This window comes from Strix uralensis, chromosome 24 (assembly GCF_047716275.1).
Source record: "Strix uralensis isolate ZFMK-TIS-50842 chromosome 24, bStrUra1, whole genome shotgun sequence".
In the NCBI taxonomy this organism is placed as follows: domain Eukaryota; kingdom Metazoa; phylum Chordata; class Aves; order Strigiformes; family Strigidae; genus Strix; species Strix uralensis.
The window spans coordinates 6777041-6794872 of NC_133995.1; the positions used below are offsets into that span (position 1 = coordinate 6777041).

Genomic DNA, 17832 nt, shown 5'->3' on the forward strand with positions numbered 1-17832 from the left:
GGCTCTGAATGCCTTTGGTGTGCTGCGATCCAGGAGTTAAACCCGCAGCTGATGCTGCTGGGTGCTGCATCTCGGGCGTGAGCCTCGCAAGGTTTGGTGAAGGTCCCACCAGCGGTGCCGGCAATGCAGTAAGTGATTCAGCAGAACGGTCGGAGCGACGTGGGTTTGGGAGGAGGCAGCTGCTTTGCTCTGTTCGCTTGTGCTCCGCTGCGTTTGAGCCCTGCTTGTGCGTCGTTAGCCTGTGGTGGTGGAGGATGGATGCCTGGCAGTCGGTGGGGGTTTGGGGGTGGGGGGAAGGTCATGCACCTCCCAGCACGCAGCACTGGGCACAGAGTCTCAAGGCTGGTTCGGGAGCAGGAAGGGTTTAAGAGACATTTGGAGCTTGGTTCTGCAGTGTGCTTTGTGCTTTCTGCGTTGGAAGTCCAGGATCTGGGAGCTCAAAGTGAATTTTCTTTTTTTTTTTTTCCCCACCCCAGCTGGTAGAAGGGCAGAAAAGCCCGTGCTGTCCAAAGTGTGTCCTCTCAAACATGGGCCAACCTCCTCCTTGGCTTCTCTTGCTTGAACTGGAGAGGTTCACGCTTCCCAGGCTCCATCTTGTACCTCGCAATAGATAACATTCTTGGCAGTCTGTGTTTGGGGCATATCAGAACTGTGGCAACAAGACAAATGGGAAGGGGGCTTTAATTAAATCATCCTCTTGCACTTTAATTTGGTACGGGAGCAATCTGAGAGTCTCTCAAATGAGCATGGTAGAAGATGAGGCTCCCTGCGACTCCTCACCTTTATTGCCTCAGTTTCCATAGCTGTAAAATGGACATGCTGCTGCCGGAGAGGGGGGAAATTGTGCTGAAACATTGGTGAAATACTTAGAAATCCACGGCTTAGACGTTTCCATCCACGGGCTGGCTCTGGTGTCGGTGAGATCTTTGCCTCCCCGGCAGCTTTGCTGCATCATGTGCGGGTCAGTCCCGATGCTGCTGCCAGCGGGGCTGGAACAAAAGGAAGCTGCATCTGGGAGCAAAACCCTGTTGTACCGGCGATGCTGGCACCCAGGACACGGGGACAGGCCCTGGCTGGCACTCGACCCCACTCCCTGCTGGCTCAGGGACCGGTGGGGGACAGAGTGGGTAGTGTCCTGCACCACAGCTCCTGAATTATTCATGAAGCAAAATCTATCAAGAGCAGGGAGGGAAGGGAAAAGAAAGTTGGAGTTATTAATAATGGCTATTGTGCCTTCTCTCCTTCACTGGCCCGTGGGGATGGGTGGGCTGGAGATAACACAGCCCTGTGTTGGTGGGAGGACAGGGAAAGGGTCTTAGCAGCAGCCCAGTGATTTCTGGGCAGGCCGGGTCTGTGCTAGGGCCAGGGGATGCAGGAGCTGCAGGGCTCTGGCTCTGCGAGGGGCTTAGCGCATCCTCCCCGACATGTGGGCACATGTTGTGTTTGGGATAGAGGAGATGGAGAACCTTAACCCAAGCTCTGGAGGGGAAAAACTGTGTCTTAAATGGGAAAGGCAAAGGTAGGCGGCTCTCTGCCTTTGGAGGAACTCGTGGGAAGGTGGCGGTGGAGGTGATTTTCTGTGAAAGCCTTGGATGTTGTGAGATATTTGCAGTAAGATGGGCAGAAAGTCAGCTGCCGTGTCCCGCTGAGGGCTGACTGGCATGTCCCAAGGGCATAACGTGAGTCACCTTGGGGGTGAGACCTGCCGGTGGCTCCGTCCGTGTGTGTCTGTCCTGCGTGTGCCGAGCCCGGCCGCCGGCACCTGGACCCCCCTTTGCTCTTCAGTTGCCTCATTTTGCCATGGCTGGATGCTGCCTGGGGCAAGTTAACTGGGTTTTGATCTCTATCGCTGCACTGTGACTTTCTTGATTTCTGTGCTTTTCCAAGTCAGGCAGGGATGACGTGGGCACCTGACCCCTTAATTCCTGCTCTTGGGGCTGCTTGTCACCAAGACAGAGCTGAATAATGCTGCTGCTGTGCCTGGATGGAAACAGCCCGTTCCTCTGCAGGGGGGAGGCGGTGGTGTAAATACCAGCATTCATCAGAAACATATGTACCTTTGGATTTAATTGGGATGTTTCTCTTTAAATCCAGAGAGCTTTAGGACAAGATCTAAAAGTGCTATCCTGTCTTCTTGGGTTATTAAAAAGCTTTTTCTTGCAAAAGGACATGGTGGCTCTGCTGTAATCTGGGTGTAAGCTGATTGTAGCCTCTGCTCCACACTGTGCTGTGGGTTGGTTTGGATCCAGGCTGGTGTGGGAAGGGGGTTACTACTCCAGAGCACCTATAGATGCCCCCCCCCCCCCCCGCCCAGGGGCAAACATCAAGCAGTGGGAGCAGACCACATCCCACGATGGTGTTACCCCTGCACTACAGGCAGCCCCAAGGCGGTGGCAGGAGGCATTAGAGCACCCTGCAGCCTCTGGGCTTGAGGAGATGGAGATGATGGAGGTGAACTCCCTGGGGAGGTGATTAGTGTCGTCTTCCACAAACTGTGCTGGGCGTTTTCATTACTATTTAATGGCAGGTTTTGTCTGTTCTGCTTTGCCCAAACCCTCCTTGCACTGAGATGCTTTGGCTCTTGAGACCCTAGAGAGCTCCGCGCATGGAGGAGAGCACAGCCCACTTGGGCTGGCTTCGTGCTTTGGAGGAATGCAAAAGGCACATATGAGCTGGTGACCTGGAAATCTGCCTCCCTGCTCTCCTCCATCGTCCAGGCAGACGTGTGAGCTGTGTGGACCAAGGAGGATATTGCATCTCCATTCCCCCCCAGCAATGCCAGCACATCCCAGCACACAAATTCAGCCTCTCCCCCGAGCCCTTCCCGTGCTGCAAGGAGGAAAGCTGCTCTCTGAGCTGCTCCAGGTTTCAACACAGGCCGCATGGTCAGATGGTTTGGGTGTAATTGCAGCCGTGTTGCTCTGGAGATGCTCTGTCGAGTTATATACATCAGTCGTACCTGTCTGCTGCTGTAATTTGATCTGATTAAAATGAAAACCTCTCAAAAGCCTGACTGGAAAACCTATCCGAAAAGCCCTGATAGCAACAACTGTGTTTCGGTGTTGCTGGTTTGTTCTCAGAACGTGCTTCATCAGACATCTGTTGCGGGGGACCCTCTCTCGTGGAGCCAGCGTTGGCTGCAGGTCAGTCCCCCCACGTGTAGCTCAAGTCTCAGCCTCTCTCCTGCCTGTGAAGCACCTGAATTCAGAAAAGCAGAAACTAAAGTTTCTGGATAAGCTCCATTTTGCTGCCTTTTGTATTCCTCCTCCCGTTGCCTTGGCATCTTTCCTTCCATACCGATAATTGTGCTGTACAGTCCCAGCATTGAAAGGCAGGTCAAAATTAACCCCCCCGGGCTCCGCGCTGGGCTGCGGTGGTGGAGATGCAACAAGAGCCATTAATCACCGTGTAATATCTAGCAGCCAGTTTGCTGGGAACTGGTGGAAAGAGCATAATGCGTGGCGAGCCCACCTGCACCCCAGCAGTGACCCGCAGGATGGTCCTGACATCCCCAGCGGGACCAGGCGTGTCTAGAGGCTGAGCGATGAGCGGATTGCGCTGCCGGCACTCCGAGTATGGCAAATACATTTCCATGCGTGTCTCTCTGTGTAGGAAGGATTTGCATAAAACTCTACAGAAAATAATTAGCATAAAATGGCTGAAATGAGGCGCTTGGATGGTTAATAAATTCCTGGGGGGAGCAGCGGGGCCCTTGGGCAGTGCTGTCCCCCCCCCGCACGCTCCTCCTGCCACGGCTCAAGCAAACCCTCTGCCCGCTCCGGAGGGAGGGGGAGAAGCAGTTCCCAAGCCATGGGGTAACTGGCTGCGATTCCCTGTGGGAAATGCTTATTGAGCTCTGGTGGGTGGGAATGGTAAGGAGGTTTCTGGTTTCTCAGTCATCATGTAATTGTGGCAGAACATGGTCCGTTAATTGAGTCACCTTATATATCCTGACTGCGTATTTTCTTTTCCATGTCAGTTTTACTGCAGTAAGTAACGGGATTTCTCTGCCCCTTGCTGGCCAGACTGCACGTGGATGCAGGAAAGGGCTGAGTTTAAAATAAGCAAAAGGCTGAGGGTGTCTGGGGGCAGAAGGATGGGGAAGGGGGTGGCTCAGGGCTGTCCCTCTCCCCACAGCATTGCTGCATCCCTGCAAGTCTGCCCGCAGCCTCAAGTTATCTTTTGGTGCAAGATCAGGTTTGGCATTCGGAGTTAAAAAAAAAATTATCCCCACCCAAATGGGGTCAGAAATCTCTGATGTGAGCAACTCATGCTGGCTGAGGCTGCAGTGGAGCTGAACTAGAGGAGTAGGAGAGGGGGTCTGAAAGCAGTGATGGGCGACGGGCCTCTCTGCCAACTGCTCAGAGACTCCCCTTCAAGAAGGTTTTTCTTCTAATTAAGAACAACAACAACAAAAGGCACTCAAACTGGTGCTTCAGAACTGACATTGCAAGAAAGGGCTCTTTTCCGTTTTTAATATTAAATTAACAGCCTTTTGCCAAGGGGAATGGAGAGGAAGGTCCTCCTCTGCCTGCCTGCTCCCAGGCAGGGCTGGGGGGGGAGCACGCTTCAGAGGGCTTGTTGTAGCTCTCACTAATTTCTCATGAATAATTTTTGAGCTGGGGAGCGACTTCCCCCCCTTTTTCTCTCTGGCAGGCATTTCTGCGCATGAACACGGGTTGCTATGGCCACGCAGGAGTGCTGAGCTCCCGGGGGATGCAAGCGAGTGGCTGGGGAGAGCGCAGGGGGCTCGCAACCCCCAAAAAGGGGTCTGGCATCCTGCAAGGGTGTCTGCTGCTCCAAACTATCCTGCTCTCGTCTTGATGTGTGATTCAGTGACACTCTCAAGCCTAAATGGTTTTCGTGCCTGCCCACGTGCTCTCGGGCAGGTTTCGATCCTGCAGGCTTCATTCTACCTTCATGGAGATCCTCGTTTTTCCAAACCTCAAAGCTCATCTCTTGCGTTCCTTGGGATTTTGATGGTGGAAACCTGTTGGGGTGGATGAGGGACTGATTTGATTTCATGCCACTGTAATTTAATCCTTGTCTCACAACTGTAGAAAACACTGCAGGCAGGAGAGGCGAGAGCCCCGATTCCTGCCTCTGCCCTGCCTGCACCGGGCTGCAGGATCCGCCTGCGCCTTGCGTTGGGTTTGCTCCTGTTCCCTGAAACTCTGCAGCTTTCTCAAACAATGCGAAGGATACAAAGGGTTACAGATGCCTGCAGGTTCTGACCAGCTGTCTGAGCTATGAGCAAGGCTGGGAGGCAGATATTATGGAATTGTATGCATGCCTGAGCGGGAGGGAGGCTCTGGGCTGCTTGGCATCCACTTGTCACATGCTGCCTGTTTGGATGCCAGAGGAAGGATCCTGAGGTTGCCACCCAGAATAGATGCTTGTTCTTAAGCTAATTGCACCCTTTCAGTGATTCTCAAATAACAGAGTGCCAAACTTTCTCTGCTCTGAAAATTCCTGGAAAATCTCTGACACTTTTCATTATGCGTTGGAAAGAACGCTTTAAAAGAGCTAACTAGCAAAATAAACAGCTGTTTGTAATTGTAAGATCATAAAAAGGAGTCTTTTATGAGCAGTGAAAAAATTTCTGGCTTTATCAAGCTGCTTCAATGGGTTTGGTTCTGACAGGCTTGTGAGTCGCTTCGGGAAGCACTTGCCAAGTGAGTGCGGGCCGAGGTCTGCAGGGGAATAGGGTTTGGGCATCTTCCCACCTCCAAAATGGTACAGACCTGGCTCCTCTGTCTGCATTCGTAAAAGCAACGTTTCAGGCAAGTTTTTACAAATGCATTTCCTTCTCAGATGGTGATAAACACTCCAGAGCTGCCTTCCCAGCCCTGCCTGCTGTCCAGGTAGCAGTTGCCTTTGCAGCCACCCACCTTCCTCCTGCAGCCAGGCAGAAACACTCTTCCTCTGACAAGAGCAGCCGGAAAACGCTGTTGTTGCCTTTATATATACATTCAGGCAAGAAAAAACAAGTAGTCCTGCTTGGAACCAAGCCAAACCTCATTAACAGAAGCGCCTTGGTACCTTCTGATGGGGATGGTGTTGCTTTACCATATTGTAGTACTGAGCATGGGCTGGTCTGCAAATGAGTGTGAAAATCCCATCCCTAAATTAGAGTGTAACTCTCGAGCTTGGTTGAACTGGGTATAAAGATGCAGCTGGGGGACGCAGGATCAGCCCAGAAGTGATCAGACCTGTGGCTAGCTCCCCCTTTGTTCACACAGGGTTTGAAATAAAGCTGCTTGTGTAGTAAGGGCAATCACCTTGAAGTGCAGCTTGTTAGGAGTGAAACTAGTAGCAAGGCTGGAAGGCAAAGCAGAACTCTCTCATCGCTTGTTAGAGCTTAAAAACAATTGAAGCTGGCTCCTCCCCCCTGTTCTTTGAGGGGGTTTAATAAATGAGCTGTGAAAATATCTCTGGGGAGAGATGATTTTTTTAACGTAGCTATCTAGTAAGCATATGCTTGCCTTATCAACATTTCTAGCGAAGTCTTAAAGTGGAGGAATGTCTAAATGGGTTAGGCTCTTCAGTGCTGTTAGCTCTTGATGGGATTCGAGGGTGTAACAGTGTGGTAGTGTAGAAGAAACCAGGCTTAACCTTCAAGCCTGACAGCCACAAGCAGTGGTACGGGTGCATACGTTATGGTCCTGGCTCTTGAGGGCAAGCAAGAACAGCAGGCGGGGGACCTTGGACCCAGCACTACACTGAATATTAGAAAATTTGGAATTGGTGTATTGCTTTTTTTTTTTTTTCCTTTTACAGTGATCCAGCTTCTCGTGGTTCTCTGTGTGTATTTTGGTTAAATTCAAATTTACTCTATTTTTAAATCAAAGTTAGTGTGTAGCTTTCCTTTGGATCCTGTTCCACTCAAAGCCACCACACAAAACCCAAGCTTGCATAGTTCCTTCAGCATAAGAATAATGTTGCTTGGAAAACATCAGCAGTTTGTGCTAGAAAAGAAAGGGGAAGCAACTCACTCAAAAACCATTTGAAAAACATTTACTATTTTCCGTATTGCATTAGCCAATGTGGAACATGCTCTGCATTTCTATATTCTCTTCTGTCCTGGGGGAGGTCAAGGGAAAGAGCTTTGGGAGTTTTTTTGAAAAGCCCTGGGACCCGTCGTGCCCCGAGCCCGGTGCCTGGCTGAGCGCTGGTTCCTCCCGACCCTATTGAGGCAGCGGTGCAGGCAGCGCAGGCAGCTGCCCAGCTGGAGCGTGGCCAGGGGGCTGGCAGCGCGGCTTGGGGTCAGGAAGTGTTGGGGCGCTTTGGCCGAGCGGTGCTGAGCACCAGCCGCCCCGATGCTCCCTCTGCAGCTCCGGCCAGAGGTGAGCTGGGGTGTTACCGTGGGATCATTTCTCCTCTCCCTGAGTACTGTGGGGGAAAAGTGTTTTTAAGTATTTTACCAGAAAACCAAAGCCAGATCCCAGCTCAAACTTTGGCATACAGAACTCGAGGAAATTGCTGATCCAGCCCTTTGTTCCCAATCCCTTCTCATTACCCCTTGTTTCTGGCAGCTACAGTGTTTTAACGGCTTTTACAAAGATATTTTGCATTTAACATTTGCAGCAGTGCACCCCCACGATGCAAAGCTGCCTGGCTGAATTTGAGATGAGGTGGGAGACAGTGGAATAGTTAAATTTTGAAGTTTTCCTTTCCTTTTGTTTCCTGCTTGTCTTTAAACTCCATTATTTATCTAGTGAAGCTTTCCCTTGCTTGTCAGCGAGAGATTTGTATTTGCAAGGGTTTGTAGGACACGGGTTTCACATCTTCCAGCCTGTGGGATGTCGGAAATGATAACGGTCCTTAGCTCGTGCATCCCCTGGCTCAAACTGACCTCCCAGCTAAATAGTGCTGGTAGTCGGGGGATTGATCTCGCACAGCTGGAGATCACAAGCAATGGTCACTCCTGCAGCTGGTTTATTTTTTTTCTCCTGTTGCTTATTTATCGCTGGCACCTACACTGTTCCTGTGCCCATCTGCACCTTCTCAGGGCACGAACTGGTTGCTTTTGCCTTCCCATTTTTACAGCCACCGGCTCGGCGTGGGTGTCGGTGACAGCAGATTTGAGGGGCAGCTCCTCTCCAACAAAGCCCGCGGGAGAAACTCCACACCAGGGTGCTGGGCGCAGCTTTGCTGCCTTTGCCTTCAGTTTGACTCTTTTAAAATACTAAGCACCAGCCTGGACTTTTAATATACATACACATCCCTTTTATTTTTATTTTTTCTTTAAACATAGTAAACAAGTAATCCCTATCCTGCATCCTGTACTTGGTCGTGAAGGTTAAAAGCTGGTTCTGTGCCAACTTCATTATGTACAAGCCAAATGCTTCTACCGATTAACTTATTACTGTCTTGGAGGGGGCTCAAAAGGCAGATGGAGTGACTGTGCCGGCAATATTAATGCCCGTGTTGCGAAGGGTGAGAATTTTATGCAGACTAATGTGAAAACGTGCTGGCAAACTTGCAAAGGCATTGCTGAGAAATACCAGAGAATGGTGTTTCCCTTCTCGTTGTGAGCTCGGGGTAATAAATAACGTGTGATTTCACAGCATCTCTGCTATATCAGGCTAAAACGTGCTGTCTGTCGTCAAAGGCTGTCAATATTTCACATCTGAGGACAGGCAGTGAGAACAGGGCCACCAAAACGTTACAGGCGGGTGGTGGGAGACACATAGACCGTTAACTTTGGGTCGCCAACTGCTTCCGTTGGGAAATAGACCCCTTGAAAATGCTGGTGTGGGGTCTGAGGGAGGAAGGGGGAGTGAAGGTGTCCAGCCTGCCTGGGTTGGGGTGGTGGGTAGGTGCAGGGGGATGCACCCAGAGCCGTGGGGCTGGCTTGATTTTAATGGCATAACTAACAAAGTCTGTGCATCAGTCTCCTGGATGGATGTCCATCCCATAAGGTGAAAGCTCCCTGACAAGCCATTTTCACTAAACTTGGAGGAATTGAATGTCTGTAGCAGAGGCAAAGGGTTCCCCAGCTGGATTTGAAATGGGTTGAGGAGTTATTGGCAGTGACCAGTTGAAAGCCAACTAGTGCAGGGAGGGTTTTTCCTTTGGAAAACTGGCTGAAAATGTGGATTTGTGATACTTGGTTTGCCCTTTTGGAAAATCCTTGCAAGACACAATTTATGCCTTCAGAATAGTCCAGTAAAAGATAATCTTTTGTGAAGATTTGTGAAGCTATGGCAGGTGGGCAGTCATCAAAAATCAGATTTGTCAGACATGAGCTCAGTTATACTGTAGTGATGTGATTTGTTAAGGGAGTGTGGAGGAGGGGTAATGATCTCCTTCCTGTGATTCCTCACGTGTAATTAGGGTCTAAGTGTGCACAGGGCAAGGAAAACCCATTACACAGTGTTTTTGCAAAAGCAAATCCAGTGCTACTGAAAGGGGCAGACTTCTAGACAGCCTTGTTGTTTGCATTTTTATATAAGGTTTTGAAGAACTGCCCTACCTTTCTTGGTCCCCTCCAATTTCTCCAAACCGTTCTGTGCTGTGGTCTCGTCTAAAGGTTGTACGTCAGATGGCTCAGGGATGAAATGTCAGATTTGCTGCTGCTTTGCTCTGTCACTGCTGCCAAAGCGATTGGGGTTTGAAATTAAATGTCAAAGGCATTTTGCAGAACGTGGGAACCAGGTGTGTTCCAAGTCTGTGTCTGGGAGAAGCAGAGCAGCTTAATTACCTACATTGACTCTTCTTGGGAGATTTATCTCTGGATTTGGGCTGATACCTGGCATAAGGACGTGGTCTGGGAGAGCCACAGCGGAGGCTGCCTGGTGTAAGGGCAGTGGGTGGAGGACACGGTGTCTGGCAGCTGCCCGCATGTCATGACTAGCTGTAAGGTGATACAACAGCTTGAGGGCCCTCGGCCAGGCTCTGGGGAAGAGCTGGTGTCTGTAAATACAGCTCACTTACGGGATTAATCATCAGCAGGCATGTTCCTGCCTTGTTGGTGACACCCGTGTGTTTGATCTGGTTACAGACTAGGGGGAGATGGTGACTGGGGACATTGGCTGAGGGGGTGGTGGTTGAAGGGGACGGGTCAGGAGCATTGCTGGAAGCAGCGAAAAGGATGGGGGAGACTGTAAAGGAGGAGCAGAGCCTGCACACCCAGGGAAACACCCATGGGCTGCAGCAGGACCTCAGCATCTCTGCCGAGTACCGTCAGCCTGTGCCGTGTTGTGTTCCCGCGGGGAACGTGGCATTTCCAGCTTCTTGGAAGGTGCATTCCTGTGCGGGCAGGCGGCTGCACAGTCCTGCTTTGTTCCCCGAGTCCTCTGAGGAGGTGCAGAAGGACTTGCCTCGTGCTGCTGCCCATTGGCTCCTCAGAGCTGGTCACAGCCCTCGGTGCCATTTCTGCCTCCTTTTCGTGAGGGCAAAACCCTCCTTGTTCCTCCTGGTAGCTCTTGTCCCAGCTCTTCTTCTGGGCTTACACCACCCCTGAAAATGAAAGCCTTTGTGCTCAAGTCCTTCTTCACCTTTGAATACTATAATTTGCAGTGGGGAATGTTCAGCACTTGAATAATTGCAGCCATTGAGTGTGCCCTTAACAGCACCCACGGCTGCAGGCAGGTCTGAAAGAGCTCGGCTCTGCCCCCAGCCTGGCCTTGCTGCCTGCACAGCTCCAGGATGGCTGCCCTGGCGCAGCTATTTCTGCTTTTCAACCCTAAACCCCAGAAGTATTCACCTTCCTTCTGGTTGTGGTACTGAAATAACTGCATTTCCCTGATGGAGGGAGTGTTTGGGTTAATAAAATCAAGGGTAGTCTGTACTAATGCAATTGTTTTCTTTTCCATCTGCTAAATAAAAAATCTTGGTGAATTGTTTGAAAGGAAAACCCATGGAATAAACAGTCTCTGTTTGCAGAGGTGCAGGCAGGACCAGGGCTCTCCCGGGTCCCTCCGCCGCCACGTTTGCCCAGGGATGCTCCCGTGTTGCTCCCGCAGCTCACCCTTGTCCCCGGGTTCACTTGTGGCAGTGCTGCCCCTGCCCGCCCACCGAAACCGGGGCACTGGGGACCTTGGCTGTGGGCAGGGGCACAGCAGCTCTCATCGCTGCTGAGGACCACTCTGGGCTGCGGTATGGACCCTGCTGAGGCTGAAAGGAAGATTCCTGCCAGTTAAAGGACTCAACAGGGCTCTGGGGGTCCCTGGGAGGGAGTTAGAGGGTAATGGAAGGGTCGATGGCTTTTTCTCAGGCTCTTTAGTGATCACAAGTGCCCAGGACCTCAGTAATATGAGATAGAAACACAAATATTCCAATTAATTTCTTTACCAAAGTGGCTTCCTGCTATAGGAGCAGCCAAGGGCCTTTTAACCCTCAGGGCACCCGCACGCTTCGGGTCAGGCCCTTTTGCTTCGTTAACCTTTTCCCTCCGTGCCAAGGGGAAACCCTTCTCGTGGTGTCAGGGCGTGCACATCGGTGACCCTGGGTGCAGCTGAGCAGGGCACTGTGTGTAGGCAGCTTGTGTGGCACGTCCCAAAGAGGGGCTGTGGTGGCACCTGTGAATAAGTCACCATTTGTTTACAGTTTGAGGGTGTGAGAGATGCTCTCACAGGGGCAGGGCAGCTCTCCGTGCCCTTGGGACCCTGTGGGACCCTTTTCCTCCTGGGATTTCTGCATGACCAAATGTAGACACAACATCTTGCTGGCCTTCTGAGCTTTTTAACTGAATGAAACACTGAGGGAGGGGACCGTGCCTGGGCAGTACGTTCTTTGCCAGGGCTTGCGGTCTCCTCCAGCCACGGGGATTGACTGCAGCCAGCAGCGTGCGTCTGGGAGGCTCGGCCAGTTCACGGCTATTGAACCCTCACTGCAGCCTCGTCCGGAGCGCTGCCGAGACGTGAGCCGAGACACAGCTCCTGCCTGGGTCACCGTTATTTGCTGTCATCAACAAGAAGCAGCTGCAGGAGGAAAGTGCTTTGCAGGGTCAAGAGCTGCAGGCTGCCTTCAGAGCCGGGTCTGCGGCGCAAGGCGTGGGGATCAGCGTTGGCTCGCTCTCATGTCTGGTAGCTCCTTGGGCAGCAGAAGGTCAGCACTGGGGTTCTCTGCCCAAAGTGGCTTTGCCCATTGCCACGACCACCCCCCCGAGCATCTGAAGGCACATGACTGGTGTGGACGAGGTGCAGGTTATGACCTATGTACAAGTAGGGAGGCAAGGGTTGGTGACCTTAATGAATTCAAGCCAGACCATCTCCTGGCCCTGTGCAATTAGAAGAACATATTCTTGCCTCTCTCTGGGCGTTGCATCTATCGTCTTTGTTAGAGAGGCTCAGCCTGCTGCAGACCCCTGGGTCTGCGTGCTCCTCCTTGGGGTTGTGCCCCGCAGAGGGAAGGGGAACAGACTCGCGTGGGAGCCAGAAAGGGGAAAGGCAGCTTTTCCAGGGCAATTGCTGCACGAACTGTTCTCCAGTTGCTGTTTATAGCTATTGCTCTGTGTGATTAGCAGTTGGCTAATCACCAGGGGCCAGATGCTGCTGTCCCTGGGAGGGGTGGCCGAGGGACACAGCGGAGGCAGACATTAACCGCTCGCAGGCTGGGTGTCCCCCCTTGCTCTTAGGTCTGTCATGCTTCCCCCGAGCAGTGTGGGATGGGTGGCCTGGAAAGGAGCTTTGCTGTGAGGGCAGGGGACCGGGACCCTGTGAGGACCCTGTGATCTCAGTCTCTCCTGAGATTCCTGGAGGGGGGAGGTTGGCAGCGCTGCCGTTGAGGTCAAGTTTGAGTGTGGGTGCTGCTCCATCAGGAACTGGACAAAGTGCCCAGAGTCTTCCTCACAGGCACCACCCGACAGCCTCTTTGCGGTTTGGCTGTTGGGGCTCCTGCTTTGGTGTAGAAATGGTGATTGAGAAGCTCCTGGACCAGCCCCAGTATCACCCGCTGCCAGGTGAAGTGTTCGCAGGCAGGATCCTGTGCATCACTAAAATGGGTGTCATCAGTGTGTCTTGTGCCCTAAAACTGCCCCTTAAAGCTTCTCCTTGAGAAACTTTCCCACTTGTATTTTTTTTTTTTAATCCATATTTTTCACACCAGTTCCCTTCCTTAAACAAAGCCACATCCTAATGAAGTAAATGTATTTTCCCAAACAGGTTGCAATATAAGGAGAGTTGTTAAATATTTTCACCTCAAAATAACAAGTAAAAATGATTGCTTTTTCATCTTAGTTATAGCCCACCCTGTCTTCCTTAAAGCCACGTCATGCTCAAGATGCAACCAGTGCAGAAACAATGCTCTGGAGCCCCTTTGTTTTCTACCAAGGATAACTCCAATGAATTGTTTTGTTTCTTACTCGCTTCTCACTCTTGCTGCTGAAAGGAAAAGATGTGGGAAGAAGCAGCTCCCCAGGAGGGTGGGAAGCTGATTAGTGGGGCTGGTGTGACCCGGTGCCCCGCGGGTCCCCGGAGCAGCCCCAGCAGCCTGAGGATCAGCTGTCGCAGGGCCAGTTCCCAGCTGCTGCGGGGGCACGGCACAGGCTGGTGGGTGATGTGCCGGCTGGCAAAGGCCACGTCATAGTCTTCCATGGAAAGTTTCATGCTTTTTCATTATTTTTTTTTTTCCCCTGACTGTGACCGGTTTGTAAAGGTTAAATGCTATTTTCTGATTAAACTGAGTTATTCTGGTGATCTCAGCTCATTTCCCACTCATGCTATATGTTTTGTCTGACCTTGGAGTAATACTTAACCTCTCCGGACTAGAGTTCCTCTGTGTAATAGAATTGAAAGTATTTCCTTACATTACCAGAAGCACAGGATAATAAATTAATTCACATTTATGTAGTGCTGAGATATGACTGCGATAGGTTGAGACTGTCCCTGGAGTCTCTCTCAGTAGTGACAGGCAGCTCTGCAAGGGAATGAGTTGCCTCCTGAAAGCGTGACCACTGTCTGCACTCAAATGCTGCAAAATGCTCTGAATAGCAGCAAGCACAATTATCTCCTTCCTCCTGCATTTTTTAAATATTTCTGAAACTGGAGCCTGGGTGCAGCTGGTCCTGACTCGAGAGTGCTGCAGGAGGAAGGTCGGGTGAGCTCTGGCTGGCTGATAGCTATGGATACAAGCTAAAGTCTAAATCCTTACTGCCAGCATCAGCTCTAAAGTTCAGGGGATTGATGGATTCGTTCCCACTTCCCACATGTTGCCCTGTGCAGAGTTGGGGGGATGCTGCTGCGGCTCTTCCTGGCATGTGCTGGTGGGTGCCTTTAGGAAGCCATCCTTGTTCCTGGTGCTATCACGGCGCTTTCTCTCAATGCTTGTTTGTTTGCTCGGTTCTTTTAAAATGCCTACAGCCTGCAGGGTTTGGGATTGAGAACTCACCCACGTGCGAGGCAGGAGAGTTACAGGGAGTGAAAGGAAAATGCAGCATATGGCAAAAATCCCGTGGAGGAGTGAGACAAGAAACCAGGGGCTGCGAGAAACAGCCTGTGCACGTGTTCCTTAAAGATCTGTTTCTTAAAGATGTGCTGAAAACGTAATGGGAGGAGTATATGGGCACTTGTCCTGGACAAATCGCTCTGCCCGGGGTTTTTATGCAGGGTTGGAAGTGATGGTGTCGAACGTGCCTGTCTCTGCAAACCTCTGCTGCTGCAGGTCGTGTTCTGAGAAATGTCCTTTTGTTCAGAGGACGGGAGCAAAGATGTGTTGAGGGACTCCTTTGGGGTTACAGCGAGCGTAGAAAATGATTGTCAGCAGACACTGGACCATCAATAATCTTAGCCTAGGACCTGTTTCCCATGACAAGCCTGACTTTCCTTCTTGCCTGTGATTAGAGGGTACGTAGGTCTGAAGTATTAGTTGCTGAAAGGATGGGAATGATTATTTTTAAGGGGGAGAAGACGAGATGCAAATGAATTTTCTGGTGTTTGCTCTGACAGTTGTTTCTCAGAACAATTGTGAAAGCCGTACCCAACCTCAGGAACAGACACAAAGCGCTTCTCTCTCCTCCAAACAGAGGCCAGCGGGAAGCGCTGCCCTCCCCACGCGCTGCTGGCTGTCCCCAGGAAAGGGCACGGCCCATCCCTGGGATGGAAATGCAAAATGATCATGTCTTGCCTTTGCGATCATTTCTTTGCTTCTTCACGACTGTTTCTTTTCTTCTTTCCACGGACCTCTGCACTGTGATGCAACATCTGCTTTGAATGGCTGCTTATGCACGTTGTAGGGATGGGGCTGTACGTACATCATTTATGGGTGTGCTTTATCCTCGTACGACCGGGGAAATGAAAAGGTGTGTGGATGTGTCCGTCCGTATCGCACAGGTTTTGTGTTGCAGGGTGGGAATCCCCTGAGGGGGATTCACCCATGTGGAGCAGTTCCTCTGATGGGGTGTCAGGCTCGGCTGGCACCTGCATGGGGGCTTTTACCAGGTGTGACAAAGTCCCATCACTGCCAGAAAAAAAAAAAAAAAAAAAGAGGGGTGTAGATTTATGTCCTGGAAATCAGCAACCTGGAAACCCATCTGATGTGTTAGGTATGGTGGGGGGAAGGCCACAGAGAACCTGCACGGAGCAGGAGCAAAATGAAACCTCTAGTCACTGTTAGGGAATCACATACATGTATTCCCTCTAAATCAATGTTTTTCATTATCTGAAACCAAAAGGGTTTTCTCTTTGTGGAAACATTGGCTCTGTGCTATTCAATCAGTGTTAGTTAAGCAGCTGAAATGCATTAAATGGTGCGGTAGGAACCTTCTTGGGAACACTAGCTGCTCAGCTTTTACTGTTCCTCTTACAACCGTAAATAAGGATAAATGCCTAATTACTACTGAAAGCGTCCTGCTGGACCTAATGAGCTGATTAAAAACAATCCTTCATTGTGGACTTATTTAATTTTATTTAACTTCAACCAGAGATTCCCCTTGTTTACTATTTCTGTGTCTGGTCTACAGCCCTCCCTCCGCCTCAGAGTTCATGCCCGCGGTTGTTTTGCAGGACTGGGGCTACAGGGAAGGGATTTGTTTCCATCCTTATTCCGGAGGTCCTCATTTCATTAAGCTGTTGAGAAGGCAATGAATTTCAGTCCTTCCCTGGTGTTGTTAGTGCACCTGGGGGAAATCCTCGGGCTCTGCTCAGTGTACCCAGCTTCCCCAGAGCAGGATGAAGGGCAGCGGGGTTGGGGCAGGACATCCTGCATCTTGTGTTTTGCAGGGATGTGGTTTTGGGAATTATGACAAAGAGCCAAGTTTTGGCCAAATCAGCCTTGTGGGGGTGGAGTGGGCTCCAGGCTTCTGCTGCCTGAAGCGGGTTCTCACTGAGGACTGCGTCTCTGCAGCAAGAGGGAGATATTTTCATATATCATTTGCCCTCCCGTGCTGCGAAGCCGTGGAGCTCTGATGGAGAAGCCTGGAGCCCGGCTGGAGAAGCAGCGAGCGGATTACGGGGCATGTGGTTTGTGTTCCGTTAATGAGCGGAGCGTGTCGGCAGCCTGGTCCGGCCGCGTTCTGCTGCCCACTCCCGCCTCTCCTGGCCATACCAATCAAAGCCAGCGGGAAACTTGTTGGTGCCGAGCAGATGGGAGCTCTGGCTCGCCGGTGCGGGGGGAAGCAGGGATGCTCCGGGGCTGGGATGTGAGGATTCGTTAGTGCAGCTCTCCGCCATCTGTGGAAAGGAGAGATTTCCCCCATCTCAAGGCGGGGAGGAGGCAATGTACATGTTAAATTGACATGTGCCTGGAGAAATAGAGATTCAAAGTTTCTTCTATACGGCTGTGGAGGTTTGCAGCTCTGCCAGGCTGGTACGCAGCCCGCTGTGCTGGCTTGGCGTCCCCAAGGAGCTGTGAAGAGAGGAGGCAGTGCCTGCAGAGAAACCCTTCTCTCGTGGCACCATCCGCAGCACTCCTGATGCTGGAGTCATGCTCTTAAGAGCTGGAGAAGGACCTGAAGGAATTTTAAAAGCTGATTTTTTTCCCTTTCGCTGCAGATTTTCTGTGGCTTACAGACAAAGTGCTTGGGTGCGTTTTCTGTTTTAATTATTGGTATGTGAGTGGTGCCTTTACATAAGGAGAAACTTGAGAGCATGAAACTTGCAGCAGAGCAGGGCAATGACCCCGTAACAGCACACGGGCCAGGTATAGTTTCAGTGGCATCCCATTCACCACATGGCTGTTCGGATAATCAAGGCACATTTGCCTGGCGGGTGGTGTGATCGTCAGCACCTCTTGGGAGATGGTGTCAGGAGGGGCTTGTCCCTGCCGGTGGGGGCATGTGGGGCTCCCTGGGCCCAGGCTGGACTCTGAGGCCACACAAGCATCGACACCCCTTGACTCTTTGTACCTCCTCTTGACTCCACCAACCCTTGGGGTAGTTGCTTACCTTCTGCGCCATCATTTGAAAACCCAGATTTGTTTGGAAAACATTTGACAGTGCCACAAAGTCACTCTTTGCCTTTAAAATAGAACAGAAACCCCATGATGTCAGGATACGGTCTTCTGCCCATGTGTTTTGTAATGCAGGATGTCCTATGCGCAGCAAGATGTTTCCTTCTGGAAACTTCTTTGTCTCTCAAACTAATTTTCTCTGAATGCTGCACAAGAGTAAATTCTGTGGCTAACTTTTCTGTAGAAAACATAAATTCTCTCCAAACCATCCAGTTCCCATCCTGGTCGCTCAGCCCTCAGCTGGGGCAGGCACCGCTGTCATTGAGTCCCAGCATCTGTATTTTCAGTCCTGGGACTAATTGTCCCATTGAGGGTGTTTCCATCATCCCCAGGTGTCCATCCCTTTTTTTTTGTCTTTCCTGCATTTAATTTTTTTCCCTCCAGTGCCTGTTCAGAGAGGAGAGAGGCTCCAAATGGAGCAGAGTTAAGGTTGCACATCCA

At 51.1% G+C, this 17832-nt stretch overlaps 1 protein-coding gene across 22 annotated transcripts in view; it reads left to right on the forward strand.

Annotated features, from left to right (window-relative positions):
- Positions 1-17832, forward strand: part of NFASC (neurofascin) — a 95640-nt gene that overhangs the window by 15866 nt on the left and 61942 nt on the right. Inside the window, exon 1 of one of the 22 annotated variants that reach the window (XM_074893341.1) lies at positions 11-128. The exons of the other annotated variants lie outside the window; for them this stretch is intronic. The gene's annotated coding sequence lies outside the window, so the exon portion shown is untranslated. Of the gene's footprint in view, positions 1-10; positions 129-17832 lie in introns of those variants that run through there. 22 annotated transcript variants of the gene reach the window in all.